This window comes from Labeo rohita, chromosome 6, assembly GCF_022985175.1.
Source record: "Labeo rohita strain BAU-BD-2019 chromosome 6, IGBB_LRoh.1.0, whole genome shotgun sequence".
Lineage (NCBI taxonomy): Eukaryota > Metazoa > Chordata > Actinopteri > Cypriniformes > Cyprinidae > Labeo > Labeo rohita.
The window spans coordinates 29,703,409-29,722,557 of NC_066874.1; the positions used below are offsets into that span (position 1 = coordinate 29,703,409).

Here is a 19,149-nt window from a genome sequence, read left to right on the forward strand (position 1 = left end):
AATTTAATGAAAATGTATTATAGTCTATGTATATGAAATGCAATTGATTCAATTTAACAGCACTTTTTTGGCCCACTTAAATAGGACTAGTACATCTTTATATATAATTTCATAATTCTGTTGATTTTTAACACGAAAACTTAACATTTAACATTAGCGTGTGTAATAATGTGTTGTTTCAACTTAAAAAAGTAACTTCATGCTTAACTTAAAATGATAAGTTTAATTAAGTTGGATATTTAAGTTATCTCAACAAATTTTAAGTTGCTATAGCTAAGTGTCCCTAAAACATAGTCATGAAAGTATACTCTCTTTATATTGTTATCTGTAAATACAGTTTTTAAAAAATATACTATTATGAGCTACAAGTACACATTCAATAGCGCTTAAAAATACTACTGCATTCACCACTCAGCCTTCAACACACACATGCTATATTTCTATAGTCTACACTCACTGTTCTTTAACCTTCAAGAAAGCACCAGCAGTGTGATTGACTGCTTGCTCTTGAAACAGTAAAGGTATCTCAGCACACATATAACATACATTTCATCTTGGAGGCTTGAGTTTCACCCTTAAGCGAATGACTAAATGAGATATGCAAGTGCTGGCTCCCAAATAAATAAGAACAAATGTGAGCAGTCCTTATCCTCAGCGTAACGCAGATGGGATTCTATAGTCATTGCCGAGCCACTTGTCACTAGTTCTCATGCGCCTTTCACTAACAGTTTAGTAAGCCATTTGAATTCAGTATTTGTGAAAATGACCCTGATATTGCACGCATTCACATCTGTTATTTCACAATCATGTCATGCGTTGCACTAACCTGGATATAGCAGTGCTCTGCTTCAATTTTGTTTTGATGCACTGCCATCAATTCTTTGAGAATATTACACGGCCAGTGAAGATGAAGCACCTTCAGTGCAAAGGTTATATAATGCAGTCCTACAGACACACATCCATCACTCATAATGAGGACAGATTACTCCACAATTCAGCTCCTTCATGTTCTTCATCTTCTATGTGCTACTCCACTGCATCTAAGGATTCTTATATTGGATGAACTGTGTTTTGGTCTACTAGTTTTGGATCAGTTTTGATCATTTATTTCATGTAGCACATATAGAACATACTGTATAGCATAAAACACGAGTGCTGTTTTCTAAATTACATCATCGTTTTATATACTGTAGCCAAAATGTTAATCAATTTGGGTGAATCACGAAAAGAAACATGTCAAGAACAACAATATGTCTTGTATATTTTATTGTTAAATGTAATAAAAGGCCTATGTTAGAACCATAAAGATTTATTTTAAATTAGTATATAAAACATTTCTCGTGTATAAAGCTCATATCCCAATCTGCTTCAATTGTCATTACCACAATGCAATAAAGAAGAAAAAAAAAAAAAGAATAAAAGAAAAAAAGTTATGTGAAACAATTTCTATTTATTTAGTTGCTCATTTATTTAATTATATTTATTTAACTAAAGTATAAATAAATAGTTATAGTTTTTTATTTATTTAAACATTATGGTATTATTGTTTTACTGCAAATTTCTCATAATGCAAAAATTACAAACAAAAACGTGCAATAAAAATATATAATGCATATTGTTTATTTATTTATGTATCTTTTTATTTATATATTTTATATAAAGTATTTAACATTATGGTATTATTGTTTTGCTGCTAATTTCTCATCATAATGCAAAAGCAAACAAACAAAAACACATGCAACAAAAATATATAATGCATTTTATTTATTTATTTAAACATTGTGGTATTATCATTGTTTCATTGCTAATTTCTCATCATAATGTAAAAACAAACAAATAAAATCACGTGCAACAAAAATATAAAATGCATTTAATTAATTATATTAAAACCGATAATTTCTCATAAAGCAAAAAACACAAACAAAAACATGCAACAAAAATATATAATGCATATTGTTTATTTATTTATCTACCTTTTTATTTTATCTAAGTATTTAACATACCCCCCCCCCCAAAAAAAAAACAAACAAACATGTGCAACAAAAATGTAATAATAAAAATATTATTTATTTCTTTAATATTATTATTTTTAACATTATGGTATCATTATTTTATGGCTAATTTCTCACCATAATGCAACAAAACAAAACAAAACACACACACAAAACGTGCAACAAAAATATATAATGCATGTTGTTTATTTATTTATTTAGTAAAGTATTTAACATTATGGCATTATTGTACTGTTAATTTAAGGACATTTAAAAACTAACAATAACATGTATTTTACTTTAATAACAAGAATTACCTTTCATAATAATGGCTATTGCAAACATTAAGGTAGAGTATATATTATGGCTTTTAATTTTTGTTGCAAAATTGGATTGAACGTGTTTTTTTAAGAATTATCCATTGGAAGCTGACTTCATGTTAGATTGCATTTGAGTCATGAAATGTTCTTATTTTTTTTTTTTTGTTTTAAAAAAGTTCTCATTTTAAAAGTTTTTAAAATGAAGCAACATTACAAAAGGCAACAACAAGAGCAAAAAGCATTGATCGGTTTGTGCAGGGCACAGACCATCAGCGGGAGGGTTTGTTTATGATGCTAGTAGAGTGTCTATGGTCATTAAAGGTGAGCACTAATGTACTGTGCATCATCCCTGAGCCAAAGCAATCACTGACCTCATTGATTAGTCTTCCCATCTGCTTCTTATGGAAGTGGGAAGCCAGAGAAATCTGATAAAGTCATAATAGTGCTGGAATTACCATATGGAACCATTTTATGAGTGAGACCTAATAGAGAAGAAGCCATGTTCTGAGCAAAAGAACATACATGTGCAAAAATGAACATTTAGATTTGCGGCATCTTTGCGAAGTAGATCAAATGCAATATCAAACTCAGTCGCAATAAAGCGACTCAGTGCAAATCATGTTGGAATTGATTGAACAAAGTGAATTAGGAATGATTAGTGATCGAAGATGTGTGCAATTTGGGGTTCATTAACAAATGTGTTTTCAATTACTCAGTCTGTATTGCATTGCTGCATAATTTGCATAAGCAATAACTGGATAAGTTATTAGTATTTGGGATTTTAAGCCACACACTTAAAATGTCTTAATGTCATTGCATTATATACAAAATCTCAAATTAAATTGCATTTGCAAGCAAACTATTAATTTTTCCTAGATTCTTTTAACCATTTATATTATTATTTTTGGAGTAAGACTAACCAAACTGTAATAATAATAATAATAATAATAATAATAATAATAATATTTTGAGTAAGACAAACCAAAGTGTAGCTCTAAGATAAAATATATAAATATTAAATAAAAAAAATTAAATATTAAATATTTGCATTCCTTTAAAGAGTAAAAGACTGACAAATAGTTTAGTTTTAATATTAACACATTTTTACATATGCATTTATCATTTATTAAAAAATGAATAAATATTATAATAATAATTTACAATTGGACTCGTCTTACTTAAAATAATAATTATTATTATTATAATAATAAAAATATGTAAATTTTAAGTATTTGTCATTCCTATTATGCAGGATTTTTTGACTATTAAAAAGGCATAATTTATTAAGTAACAATGACAACAACAACAACAATAATAATATTATATTATATATATTATAATTATATAATATTATACATATATATATATATATATATATATATATATGTATATATGTATATATATATATATTAGTAAGACAACCCAAATTGTAGCTCTAAGATGAAATATATAAATATTAAATACAATTATTAATATTTTTATATTAATTAAAATATTAAATGTAATATTATTATTATTAATATTAATATATTTACATATTTTTATTTCATATTTACACATTTCACATATTTATTTATCATTTATCATTCTTGTTATTCTGTTGCCTTACAAATGAAAAAAGAAAAGAGAAAAAAGAATAAATACCACTACTACTTAAAATAATAATAATTAAAATAAAAATACTACTACTATTTAAAATAATAATAATACTTAAAATAAAAATATGTAAATATTAAGAATTTGTCATTTCTGTTACACAGTAGTCTTTTACTATTTAAAAATGTTAATAAATTATTAAGTAACAACAACAACAACAATTAATAATAATAATAATATTATTATTATTTTGAGTAAGACAAACCATATTGTAACTCTAAGATAAAATATGTAAATATTAAATAGATATAAAAATATTAATATTTCAATATTAATTCAAATATTAAATATGCTGTTTTATAATATAATATAATATCTAATTAAATACTTAATATTACAATACTTGTATCAAAATCAAGTATCAAATACTTAATATTTACATATTTTATTTAATATTCACACATTTTACATATTTAATTAGCATTTACCATCCCTATTATTCAGTAGCCTTTTGCTTAAAAAAAATACAATTTGGTATCACGTACAGTGAGTCCGCAGTCAGCAGGGGGCGCCATTTCACCACAGCGCAGCGCGCTCGGAGATCTCCCATGGGTTCCGAACGGATGCTTGAAGAGCTGTGAACACTTGAGAGGCGAGTCGAGCACCTCACCATCCCTCTCCACACAACACAGCGAGCAGCCATCCTGAACACATGACTGCAGCAGCCAAAAGCCCTCACTCCACAACCACACGAGAAGCCTATAATGGATAAAGGGATTTTGCACATTTGAACCCTTCGTTACAATAACTGCAACTAAAGATCTCATCATACATGCTCATTCAGATCCGTTCCAGCGCGCAAAGTTCAGACGCATCTGAAGGAACTTTGGAGAGTGGGAGTTTGGAGGACTCATTTGAGACTTTCTGAACCGGTGCAAGGAATCGTTGTAATTTCATTTGCTTTCTTGTTTGAATCTGTAGGTGATGCTTTTCCTGGGATCGTTTTTGCGCAAAGGGAAATTATCAGTCTTTGGCACTGCTGGGGTTTTACTTCTGACAATGAAAAGCAAATGAGAGCGTTATCCCTGCACTTTTATTGACAGCTCAACGACAGGTAAGTCCTGGATTATTTAATATCACAAATTAGCATTGGTAACGGTAGAAAATGAAAAAAAAAAAAAAAAAGCTTTGTACATCTTGCTACTGATTAGCATAAAACGTGTTAGTCTTCGATTTTAGATTCTTTTTTTATTTTGAGTATATATTTTGAAATTGTTACAGTTTTTGGAATTTTCGTTCCAGATTTAGAACTCAAAAAATACATTAATAAGAAATAAAATAAAAAAATGAAAAAAAAATATATATAGAGAGAGAGCACTTTACTGACTAGACATAATCATAGGGAATACCTTGAACATAATTGACAGCTGTTCTACCTTTGCTTAATTTAAAGTCTATGAATACCAGATTTACTATGTATTTATTTCATAATTATGAATTATGGGAATCACTGGTTACAAAAAGATGATACAGAGCCAGGATTATGAAGATGAAGATGAAGATGCTAGTGATCGTACCAGAGCTGATGGTGATGTTGATGGATTGGGTGGTTAATAAAAAGATGATGGTGCCCACTAAAGTTTGATATTGCCTAATATACTGGAACACATGATGAGGAACATCCAGCGACCGATGCGAAATCATCTGTGCTGGTGGATTTGAAAAGGAAATTGGCTTGTGTTTGGATCTGAATCATTGCTGATTGTTATTGGGGGATGCAGATCAATGTCACATTACCCATAATTACCGAACATGAATTATTATAGTCAGTCAGCATCTGTGATGCAGGCCAAAGGTACATCTTTGCGAATAAATTCAGTGACTGTGTCCCAAATCTTCAAACTCATGTTGGAATCCAGTGTTTGTGAAAGTTTTGACTGACATTCTGAAGCTCCTCCCATTAAAAACCAAATATAGTCACAACTTTTCACAATCCAATCAAAATTGAACATTAAGCCCCTCCCCCTTTTCCTCATTGAATATACTGTTTCACCAGGAAGTGCGTCACAATAGGAAGTAAAATGCATTTCGAACGCCGTTTCGTATTGATTTTAACATCATATCTTCAGAGACTGTGCCATCTAGTGGTTATTATAGGCACTGTCTGTTTATCCCTCACTGACAATGAATCTCACAATGGTTTAAAGTATAAAAATGGCGCAGCTGAAAGCAAATAAATTAATAAACACCATTTTTCCTTCATTTCAACTTGAATTGTATTTCTACTAAGCACTGCGGTTATTAAATATTCACTTGGTTGTCTAAAGCTCATTTACATTTGTTCTAGAGCATTAGAATTCAAAGCCTTCTAAGAAATTAAGAGAGTTTTGAAGCCGTAATTATGATTTGATGCGTGTGATGATTCACAAGTGGTTTGGTTCATTGGAGTGATTTTGTTTGGAAGTAAATGGACACAGTTGGGCACTTTCATATAACTTCAGCTCCTTTCATATACTGACAAAGACGGGCTTTGTTAGGAAGCTTTTTAGCGCTGTTGCAACAAAGTGGACAGCAAAGGTTGCACAATAGGAGACTAACTGATGTTTTATCTGTGTGTTTTATCATTCTCGTACTGCCAACAGAGAGTAATGGGAAATTAAGTTTCGTCACGAACACCTGTAGCATCATAAACCATATGAATAAGTCATTTTCTGGCATGCTTTTCACTATTTTTCATCAACAGTGGACAAAATGCCTACAAAGTTAAATTGCATGGTCAACACTTCCAAATTACAACCCTATAAAGCCTACTGCTTAATCATATTTGATACATTCATTTCAAAGGCCTGTGAATTATCAATATGATCAAAACTTTGCAGAAAAACAATCTTTTATATGCCATCTGCCTTTTGATTTATAATTAATTTACACTTTTTAAAACTTTTTTTTAGTAAAAGGCTTTTCAGTAGAATTCTAAAAATGAGTAAATGCAAAATACTAATGCAGAATATGCAGAAAAGCTATTTTTATTTATTTGTGACCCTGGACCACAAAACCAGTTTTAGGTAGCACGGGTATATTCGTAGCAATAGCCAACAAAAATCTTATTTTTCAGTTTGTATATTTCCTACTGTAAATATTTCAAAACTTAATTTTTGATTAGTAATATGCACTGCTAAGAACTTCATTTGGACAACTTTAAAGGAGATTTTCTCAATATTCTGATTTTTTTGCACCCTCAGATTCTAGATTTTCAAATTGTTGTATCTCGATCAAATATTGTCCTATCCTAACAAACTATACATCCAGGGAAAGCTTATTTATTCAGATGTATAAATCTCAATTTCAAAAAATTAACCCTTATGACTGGTTTTGTGGTCCAGGGTCACATATTTCAAGATGAACATTCACTAAAGATTTTTAAATTGTCTATACATCTATACATCTCTCAATCATCATTGTATTGCATTGCATTGCATTAAATATTTTGCCCAGAGCTTTGATCATAAAACTAAGCATTTAAATATCATCTTGCTAATACATACATAGAGTGAAAACTGATATTTATATGCATTTTATATAAGTGGTCTGCTATATGTGTTCTTAGAATCTCACTGATTTGCATTCCAAGTTCTCAAAATATAATTTTTTTGGTCATATAAATAACAACATTTGCACCAAATTGCCTATTTTTGCTCAGTTTGGGCCTCTAAATAAAACTGTGTTTTTCCTCCTCAAGTGTGAGTTCCATATTCTTGCTAAATCACACTGCAATTTCAAAAAATTAACCCTTATGACTGGTTTTGTGGTCGTGGGTCACATATTTCAGAATGAACATTTACTAAAGATTTTTTAATTGTCTATACATCTCTCAATCATCATTGTATTGCATTGCATTAAATATTTTGCCCAGATCTTGCTTTGATCATAAAACTAAGCATTTAAATATCATCTTGCTAAGACATATATAGAGTGAAAACTGAAATTTATATGCATTTTATGTAAGTGGTCTGCTATATGTGTTATTAGAATCTTTCTGATTTGCATTTCAAGTTCTCAAAATGTCTTCTTTTTGGTGATAAATAACAACATGCACCAAGTTGCCTATTTTTGCTCAGTTTGGGCCTTTAAATAAAACTGAAGTGTTTTCCTTCTCAAGTGTGAGCTGCATATTCTCGCTAAATCACACTGCATATTAATATTTCATTTTAGTTCACTCAAAAATGTACGTTTTGTCATCATTTTCTCACCCTCATGTCATTCCATACCTGTATGGTTTAAGATGTTCCAACGATACAATGAAAATCAATGGGGTCCAAAACGGCAAATTAACAATGCCTTTGGTCTGAGAACAGCCTGTGTATTAGCAGATTGACTTAATGAATCCTAAGTGTAAAAATGAACAAGTATAGCAGAGCAGCAGAAATGAAAGCAGACACCCCGGCTTATCTCGTCAGCTGGGTTGGCCCTGACTTCACCAACTCGCACACAAGTTCTCCTCCTTTTACATCCCCCTCCTTTGTCTCCATCCTTTTCATCTGCCCTTCATCTTGCTTTTCGCGTCTCGTGTGCGGTCAGCTGTTTTTTGCAATTAGCGCTATCATCGCATTTCATCCAGCAGAACAGTGGCTGTAATAACCTTACGGCTTTTGTTGCATGCTGATACTCTTCGTCCTTGATTAATTGCGCTCCCGGGAGAGCGACTGGAGAGCCGCCGTAGATCTTCTCTTTCACGCCCCATGACAAGTGACCCATTACTGTGCTTTATAGATCGCCGTCAGCAGCCTTTGAAAACGCCTGTGGGCCTGTTGGGCGATGATTTTATTGTGCCGTGTTATTTGTGGGAATTGCTGACAGGCGGACCAAAGGGCAGCTGCGGATTTTTTTGGGGGGTTTGTTTCATCGAAATGCGGCGCTGCTCTGTTAGTTTAAGTCAACGTGTCTGCTGGGCAACTTAAATTGGTTATGCTCTCCGGGTCACGCAAACAAAGGTCACAGCATCGCAATCTGTCTCATGTCTCAGAGCATCATTTGACAGTCTGATGACAGATCACAGTGCATTACTGAAACAGACGCTCCGTTTCACCCACATATTGGCATTTCGGATCATTTTCAGCAGCTCCACTGAAAAATGTGCTGTTTTTCTTATTAAAGGAATAGTTTACTCAAATTCTGAAATTCAAATAAAAATTCAAATTTCATTACTTTCTCACTGTGCAAAACTCAAAAGAAGAGCTTGTGTGGTATTTCCCCATATGGAAATACATATATAGTCTTACATCAAGTGTGATATTGCCATATGGTTACTTATAAGGATATATATATAATTTTCACATATGTGACCCTGGACCACAAAACCAGTCATAAGGGTCAATCTTTTAAAAGTGAGATTTATACATCACCTGAAAGCTTTCCATTGATTGTATGGCTTGTTAGGATAGGACAATATTTGTCAGAGATACAACTATTTGAAAATCTGAGTGTGCAAAAAAAATCGAAATATTGAGAAAATCATGGCATGCTTTTCACTATTTTTCATCAGCATTACACAAAATGCCTACAAAGTTAAATTGCATGTAGTCAACATTTCCAAATTACAACCATACAAACCTACTGTATCATATTTGATACATTAATTTCTAAGCCTCTACATTATCAGTATGATCAAAACTCTGTAAAAAGTCTTTTATCATGATCCAAAAAATCATGTCTTTTTGATGATTTTTATAAAGTACATCCAAGAAGACTTTAATATTTTAAGATTTGAGATGAGCATTCACTAAAGATTTTTTTTGATTATCTATACATCCATATGAAATATTATAGTATTGCATTGCATTATGTTTTTCCCAGAGTTTTGATCATAAAACTAAGCATTTAAATATCATCTTGCTAAGATATATATTGAGTAGTATGTATGTATGTAGTCTGCTATGTGTGTTATTTGAAGCTCATTGATTTAGATTTCATGTTCTCAAAATGTCATATTTTGGACATGTATAACAACATCTGATTGATCAGCTATTTGAAAATATGGAGCCTGAGGGTGCAAAAAATCAAAATACTGAGAAAATCGCCTTTAAAGTTGTCCAGATGAAGTTCTTAGCAATGCATATTACTAATCAAAAATTAAGTTTTGATATATTTACAGTAGGAGATTTACACAATATCTTAATGGAACATGATCTTTACTTAATATCCTAATGATTTTTGGCATAAAAGAAAAAATGATCATTTTGACCCATACAATGTACTATTGGCTATTGCCACAAATTTACCCATGCTACTTATGACTGGTTTTGTGGTCCAGGGTCACATATGTACAATTTCTGAGTAGATGAAGATTATAAGTTTCTAAAACTAAGCATTTAAATGTCATCTTAAAATATACTGTGGATGGAGTGACAACTGATATTTTTATGCTTTTTATGAAAGTAGGCTGCTATACTGTTATAAAAATTTCATTAATTTGCATTCCGAGTTCTCAAAATGTCATCTTTTTTGGTCATTTAAATAACAACATCTGCATCTGCCTATTTTTGCTCAGCCTCTGAATAAAACTGAGGTGTTTTCTTTCTCAAGTGTGAGCTCTATATCACACTTGCATATTAATTTTTCATTTTAGTTCAGTCAGAAATTCAAATTCTGTCATCATTTACACTCTCATGTAAGGTTTTATTTCTTCTACAAAACTTAGAAGATATTCCAACTATGCAATGAAAGTCAATGGGGTCCAAAACAACCCTTTAAGAAGTGTTGTCAAATTAACAGTGCTATCTGTTAAATTAGGCTACTTCAGTTAAATACAATACTTCTACAGCATTTATGAATATTACTTAATGTTAGTTTCAGTGCATTTACTAATGCATTATTGAAATCAAAAGTTGTTTGTTAACATTAGTAAATGAATGACTGTATTTGCATTAACTAACATTACCATACACTGTAAAAAACAATCTGTTGAATCAACTTAAAATAATTTGTTATCTGGCTGCCTTTAAAATTTTAAGTTCAGTCAACTCAAAAAAGTTTAATCAACTTGAAATGTTAAGTTGTACTAAGTTGCAACTTACATATTTGAGTTGATTCAACTTAAAATTTTAAGGCAGCTGGGTAGCAAGCCCAGCTTTTAAGTTTAACAACCCAAATTTTTAGTTTAGTCAACTCAAATAGCTAAGCTGTGACTTCAAGTTGAACTCTTCTATCTATCTATCATTTTATCTATCGTTCTGTTGTTCCTTCTATCTATAGACATTTTAGGTCTTTAGGTGAACTATTCCTTTAAGTAAAGTTGCAGCGAAGCTCCACTTTCATCTATTTCAGAATATTGCTCTTGACAAGATGAAAATAATCCCTGGCATTTCTCCTTCCTCTTGCAAAGAACAATGTGTTTTTTTATCTAATGAGCTTGATATCTTACACTGAAAATGACACCGTTTTAATGAAGAGCGCTTTTGTAAGCGGTTTCACCTGACAAGATAGTGAAAGCCAGTTAGATATGAACAGATGTTTTTCATTTTTAGCCTTGGTCAGGCTCAGGTACTATCCGTTTGAGAGTGTGTGACCTTCTGATCTGTGAGATATAGATAGATGGCGGTCTGGCACGTAGGAGGAGCTCTCAGACTTCCTCTTGAAGGCAGGTCAATGCAGCAATCGTTAGAGGTAATAGGATGACAAGATACTTTTTTTACAGACATTTGCGGTAGCAATTATACAGGACTTAACATTTGCTTTAAGGTCAGAAGCATTAGAACAAGACTAATGGATCAGTGAACTACACATGAAGCATATCTTTATCACTTTTAGTTTTTCCTCGGCAACTATATGTATGTGTAAGAAGCAGGTGCATGAATCACTTCTGCTGTTGCACGATGATTTCAGGAACAGAAGTTTCCGGTAAGCAGGTGGTGTCTAGCAGCCTTTTTGTTTTTACGTCAGTGGCTCTCAACTGGCATAGAAATGAGTTGCAAGTCTTTCCTGGAAATAACAAGAACAATACTAAATGCAAATTTCAAAAAGTTAAAGTTAAGACAGTTATATTATTATATATTTAGTGATATTACTTGGATAGATTAAAAATGGTAAAACAATATCACAAAATATATAATAATACTGTTGTGGAAATAGTAAATATTTATAATTTATTATATGGTGCATATATGTCGTATTATATTATTTTTATAGAGTACACATTATAGAGTATTTGTGTACGATATGTAGCCTAATATATATATATATATATATATATATATATATATAGCCTATATATATTAGTATATTTTAGTTTAGTATTTAGTATATTTTATGTTATGTATTATATAGTGCATGTATATATATATATATATATATATATATATATAGTATATTTTAATATATTTTAGTTTAGTATTTAGTATATTTTATGCTATTCATTATATAGTGCATGCATATATATTATATGCTATTTAGTATATATATATATATATATATATATATATATGCATGCACTATATAATACATATAAAATATACTAAATAGTATATATATATAATATAATATAATAATATAACATAATATATAATATAATATAATAGCTTATATATTATACTGTATTATTTTTGACTAAATAAATAAAGACTTGTGTCCATCAACCATCGATTTCCCCTTGATATATCACTACATTTGAAATAATATTGTCAAAAAAAAAAAATAAAAATAATATATATATATATATATATGCACTTTATAATAAATATACTAAGTCGTATGTTCTACACTATTTTTATATACAATACACTCTATAATATAACAGCTAAGATAACATTATTATATATTTTGTGGTATTTTTTGGCTACATAATTGGTTAAAATTATCATCACATATTATCATTACAAATAATATCACATAATATTTAACATATTCTGGAGGGAAAAAAAAAAAAAAAATTTAAAATAAATAAAAAATACTGAATTTTGTGGTATATCAAGATCATATATATGTATGTATGTATGTATACACAGTAAAAATAAACAAATTATTTATCTATTTAAATAATATATAAATTATATTGTTTCGGAAAAAAAGGTTATGCACACTAAAAAATAATATAATATAATATAATATAACATAATATAATACAGGTTTATTAAATAAATATATTCAGATATTAATTTGTACTTTAACTCATATATTAAATGCTTTATCTAAATAAATAAAGACTGATTCATCCATTTCCTCTTGAAATGGGATTTGTCCAGTTATGGAGAATTTTTCTGTCTTATTTGCCCTAGAGAGAGAGAGAAAGAGAGAGAACCAGTTGTTATATAAAACCAGTTGAGAGCCACTGCTTTGCATCTCTCATAACAGTCCAACTTATACTTCTAGCCACACCGACCAACCATAGACCATCGCTCGGGCAGATTTTGTTCAGAGGGAGGGGTGTTTAAGATCACTATACATGCACGAGATGGCAGGTGATTTATTGCGGAGGCGAGGCAGAGGTGCGAGAGGCCCATCCAGCCTGTTTTGTTTCCTGAGGAACAGAGCGCTGCAGTCGTGTCCTCGGCCTTTAGCCTGTCGAATTTCAGAGGCTGTAATTTGGAGATATTGCTTCGCATGCTTGTGAGAGTGAACTGCAACCGATGCGAGATGGATTTGCCATTGTCTTGCTGCCTCAGAAATGAGGCTCTGCTCGGTGCAATCACACCGTTGCTGTGTCAAATTAAAATCATGCAGCCAGTCTGGCCTGAAACGGATGAAACAGGGAACTTGCCACAAGCGCTCAGGAACTGTGAGGTTCTTTGCATTTCATGAATCGTTTAGTGTTTTATAAATGTTTCACTCTCTAAATTTAGCTGGAAACTTATAATAGTGTGTTTAATAGCAGATTCCATTGTGACAACTTACCCCATGTTTTGTGACAACAAACCCAAAGCTTTTTTTGGGCGACAACTAGCCCCAGTCTTCCTATTTACCGTCTTCCCTTAATGTGTTTTCATTCATTTTAGCGCATCCACCTGTTTTTTACATACTTACAGAGCCAGCATGGATAATAAAGCAGCGTTGGGGATTTTTCCTCCTTTGAATCCTAATCTTTGGGTTTGTAATTAAAAGTACTAAAGCAGTCTCAAAACAGCATGCTTGAATTACCAATTCAGAGCCACTACAGAGCATTGAATCTGCAAATATAGCAGCTACAGCACACATTGAGATGGATGTCACACTCTACGTAATGTGTCCAAAGCTCAGTTGTGTAGCCAATTGAAAAAGCTGTGATGGCTCATAGGAGCCGCGGCTTATCTCACTGTGTATGTGTGCAAGAACAATGACAAAGCCTTGACAAAACAACAACAAACAGAATAGCACAGATCGTGAGGAAGAGAAGAAGATTCCTGATGTAGATGGTCACAGAGTTATGTAAATTAATACTTGTATACAGCAAAGATCCATTAAATTGATCAAAAGGCGCAGTAAAGACATTTATTATTTCTATTTCAAATAAATGCTGTTCTTTTTAACTTTCTAGTCATCGAAGAATCTTGAACAAATGCATCACGTTTTTAACAAAACATATTAAGCAGTGCAACTGTTTTCAACTCTAATAATAAGAACTTTTAGAATGATTTCTGAAGGATCATGTGACACTGAAAAATCCAGTAATGATGCTGAAAATTCAGCTTAAAGTCACAGAAATTAAATTATATATTTTGTATGTAAAACAACATATTTGATATGTATTTGATACATTAAAATAGAAAACAATCACTTTAAATGTTAATAATATTTCAGTAAGTACAATTATTATTTGTTTTGGCCTGTTTTTACTGTTTTTGATCAAATGCAGCTTCTGTGAGCATATGAGTCTGGTTTCAAAAACAAAAAATCTTACTCCAAGCTTTTGAATTGTAATGTGTATTAATTTAATTAATTTAATCATAAATATATGTTTAAGACAAAATTGATATGGCTGGTGGCAGATATTTCACAATTTAAATATTTTAATAATTTTATTAATAATTAATAATTTAATAATTTTATTTATTAAATATTTCTTATTAATTTTATTTTTATTAATATTAATATTATATGTGCTTTAAAATATGGCTTTCTATATATAGAATTTATATTATATATAAATACATAAACGTAACATATTTTTCTTAAATATATACATGCATGTGTGTGTCTTTATAGATACATAATAAATATATGCAGTACACATAAAATATATTATGTAGACAAAAACTTTTATATTAGATGCGATTACTCATGATTAATCATGATTAATTGTTGTCCAGCACTACTTTCTATAAAAAATAATTGTGATTAATCTAACAGTTTTGTACTTTGGACAGTCTTTGGACAAATGTGACCACAAAACCAGTCTTAAGTAGCATGGTTATGTTTGTAGCAATAGCCAAAAATACACTGTATGGGTCAAAATGATCGATTTTTCTTTTATGCCTTTATGATTTTTCTTTTATGATCTTTGCTTATATTAAGCAAAGATCATGTTCCATGAAGATACTGTAAATTTTCTACCGTAAATATATCAAAACATAATTTTTGATTAGTAATATGCATTGCTAAGAGCTTCATTTGGACAACTTTAAAGGCGATTTTCTCAGTATTTAGATTTTTTTTGCACCTTCAGATTCCAGATTTTCAAATAGTTGTGTCTTGGCCAAATATTGTCTTATCTTAACAAACCATACATCAATTGAAAGCTGATTTATTCCGCTGTGTAAATCTCAATTTCAGAAAATTTCACCCTTATGACTTGTTTTGTGGTCCAGGGTCACAAATGGAAATAGTAACAGTATCAAACCCAGAAAAAAATTAAATTAAATTAAATTAATTAATAACAACTGTGTTAACCTCAGCTTTTTTAAAAATATATTTTTCTTCTAGCACAACCTTGTGGCCCCTTTAATTTAAATAAATGTAAGTGAAAATGGAATTAATAATTTCCACAGAATTGAACTTTCAATTTAAACATTCATAAATTAATGTTAACTTCTGCAACCCTACAAAAAAAACCTAATTGTAATAGTGCTTAGTTTTCTTTTAATTTCATTTCTAGACCTATATTGTGAAAAAGGTGATTATGCTTTTTTCTCTGTTAAAATATTTTCTCTAGTGCTGTCAATTGATTAAAAAAAGAACGAATTAATCACACATTTTTTCTGAAATGAACTGCGATTAATTGCAATTAATCCCACCTAACATTAAAGTTTTTAAATATACTTTTATATTGCAATAATTTCACATTCAAATTAATGTAGAAACAGCTTAAAGATGGTATATTTCTAATGTTTGTTAAATATTTGTTTTTATGACTGAAGGTATTACTGATAACAGTATTACAGATGTCTTCAGAAAATCTTTATTTTTTATACATTACAGTATAATTGAGAGCTATCAATTTTAACATTTATTACACTTGAAAAAAACAACAACTTCTAATTTAAGAGAACTTAAAAAAACTCAAGAACCTTTGCCTTTCAGAAAAGATACAGAAACTGAATAAAGTTATCAAACACTAAATACTAAATTAAATATAGAAAGCTACAAAGTTATTGATTTCCTCTTTTTTATTTAGTGTTTTTGGATAAACAGACATCACAGCAGCTAGTAAGTTTGGTAAATTCGTTTTTACTAACATATGGGCTGACAATATCTTATCTGAATGCAGTTCACATGTTGTTCTACCTTTTCCTGCCGCTGAAGTGAAGTGTGCATTTGAAAAGTCTTGCGTTTGATGTGGTCGTGAAGATGTTTTGCGACTAAATAAATGCACTTCTTGTCAAGAAAAAAGAGAGAAGCAGCAGTTGTGAGTGGCATGGCCAACCCTGGCTCCACCCCTGCATTAAATATTTTTAACGGCATTAAACTGGAAAATTATTATTACTTATTTTCTCCTATTCCAGTTTAATACAGGTTGATTCACGTGAAAAAAAGGTTTTGGAACTTTATTTTGTTTGCAGGCAGACATCCAATAACGTGAGTCTGGAGGCCGGGCTTTCCTTTTTTCCAACCAATGACAAGCAGGTAGAGCGATTTAGAAACCTGTTTGAAAACAGTCATTATTTTGACTTCACCTTTACACAGGAATATCCGCAAAACTGAATTTTATTGTTGATGCATAAAGAGCTATAATTACTCGCATAACCTCAATTATGCAACAGCGTAACCTTGCGGATATTTTGCGAGCGATTATTCCCTGTGCCGATGTGCTCTTTGTCGAATGCAGCTCGGTGTGTGATTGGATTTAGCAGAGAGCAGGGCGGCTTTGTGAGCGCAGAGAATGTGAGTGGGCATCCTGGAAGCTTCTGTGCTGCCACATAATGCTTGACTGATGTGAGGAGTGAGAGACAAAGAGAGAGAGAAGAACGAGTTACTGAAAGAAACAGAGGGAGGGAAGGAGAGGGAAGGGATAAAGGGATGGAGAAAGAAAAGGGGATACAAAAACGGCAGAGCGTGAGAGAGGGATGAGGAAGACGGGGGAAAGAGGCTGCATGTTTTATAGATGCCATTTAAAAGAGCGTGCTGGAGTGGAGGCAGACTGCAATGAACTGTAACCGCGACAAAACACCAAGACAATAAACAAACAAATTGGTTGCCTAGGAGTCGTCAGTGTGCCATCGCCGCCTCCCACCAGAGCGAGAACATCCCCTCATCCTGCACGGTGTGTTCCTTTGAGATTAAAACAGGAAATACATCTCTCGCAGACTCATTCTTTCTCTTTTGGCCACCGGGTCTGGATTGCGCTCATTTTTTTCTTCTCTATCTCGCTCTGCCTCCTTACGTCCCCAGAGGAAAGTGTTATTGCCCAGCAGTTGCTTTTTCATGGCTCATGAGATGTCAGTTATGTTTCATTCACGCATGAACGTTGTCTCAGATCATCTTCTTCTACACATACACACAAACATATATATATATATAGTAGGTAAAGTTACAGCAGGAGTCCGCGTCTCTCTGGCCTCCCCCTGAGCCCATTGAGTTTTAACAGACTGTGGTTGGTTCATGCGATAAACCCCACCTCTTGTGTTTGTGTGCGTTCTGCGTTTGCATACAGTATTTGGCCTCAAACAGTATTATACAGTATGGATTTTTTTTTACATAAATAAAGACCACAGTAAAATCACTTTTAATATATGTGACCCAGGACCACAAAACTAGTCGTAAGGGTACATTTTTCAAAATTGAGATTTGTACACAGTCTGAAAGCTGAATAAATAACCTTTCCAATGATGTATGGTTTGTTAGGATATGACAATATTTGGCCGAGATACAACTATTTTAATATATGGAATTTGAAGGTGCAAAAAAATAAAAATATAGAGAAAATGGCCTTGAAAGTTGTCCAAATAAAGTTCTTAGCAATGCATATTACTAATCAAAAATTATGTTTTGATATATTTACAGTAGGAATTTGACTAAATATCTTCATGGAACATGATCTTTACTTAATTTCCTAATGTTTTTTGGCATAAAAAAAAAAAATCTATAATTTTGACCCATACAATGTATTTTTGGCTATTGCTACAAATATATCCCAGTGACTTAAGACTAGTTTTGTGGTCCAGGGTCACATATATTAATTTTTTTATTTCTACATTTGATCTCTATCTAACCTTACTGTCTATGAGAATAAGCTGAGATATTAAAAAGATTTCCTGTAGGAATCTTGTTTGTGTGTGTGCTTATATCTCCACAGAGCATTTTTATTGCTCAGAAGAAGCTCTTTCATAACTCTTACGTCTGTTTTACTGAAATACCAGCTTCTTCTCAGATGATTTTAAAGAAATAAGAAGAAATTAAACAGACATAAAAAACGACTCAAATGAGCAGAGAGCTACAAAATTACGTCAGTTTGATTAGTAGCATAGTCCTCATTTCTTCACACTCTCTTTTTGATTGCACACTTTTGTATCTTAGCAAATCTGAACCCTGTGAATAAATAAGTTTTATATTTGTTTGTTAAGATATGTACAACTATTTGAAAATCTAGAATCTGAGGGTGCAAAAAAATCAAAATACTGAGAAAATCGCCTTTGAAGTCGTCCAAATGAAGTTTTTAGCAATGCATATTACTAATCAAAAAGTACGTTTTGATATATTTATAGTAGGAAATTTACAAAGTATCTTCATGGAACATGATCTTTGCTTAATATCCTAATGATTTTTGGCATAAAAGAAAAATCAATCATTTTGACCCATACAGTGTATTTTTTGGCTATTGCTAAAAGTAAACCCATGCT

General features: G+C 31.4%; 1 protein-coding gene across 1 annotated transcript in view; it reads left to right on the forward strand.

Moving 5' to 3' along the window:
• Positions 1-4,571: 4,571 nt before the first annotated feature.
• tafa3a (TAFA chemokine like family member 3a) overlaps positions 4,572-19,149 on the forward strand; it is a 106,930-nt gene continuing 92,352 nt past the window's right edge. The window contains exon 1 of the mRNA XM_051113557.1: positions 4,572-5,021. The gene's annotated coding sequence lies outside the window, so the exon portion shown is untranslated. The remainder of the gene's footprint in view (positions 5,022-19,149) is intronic.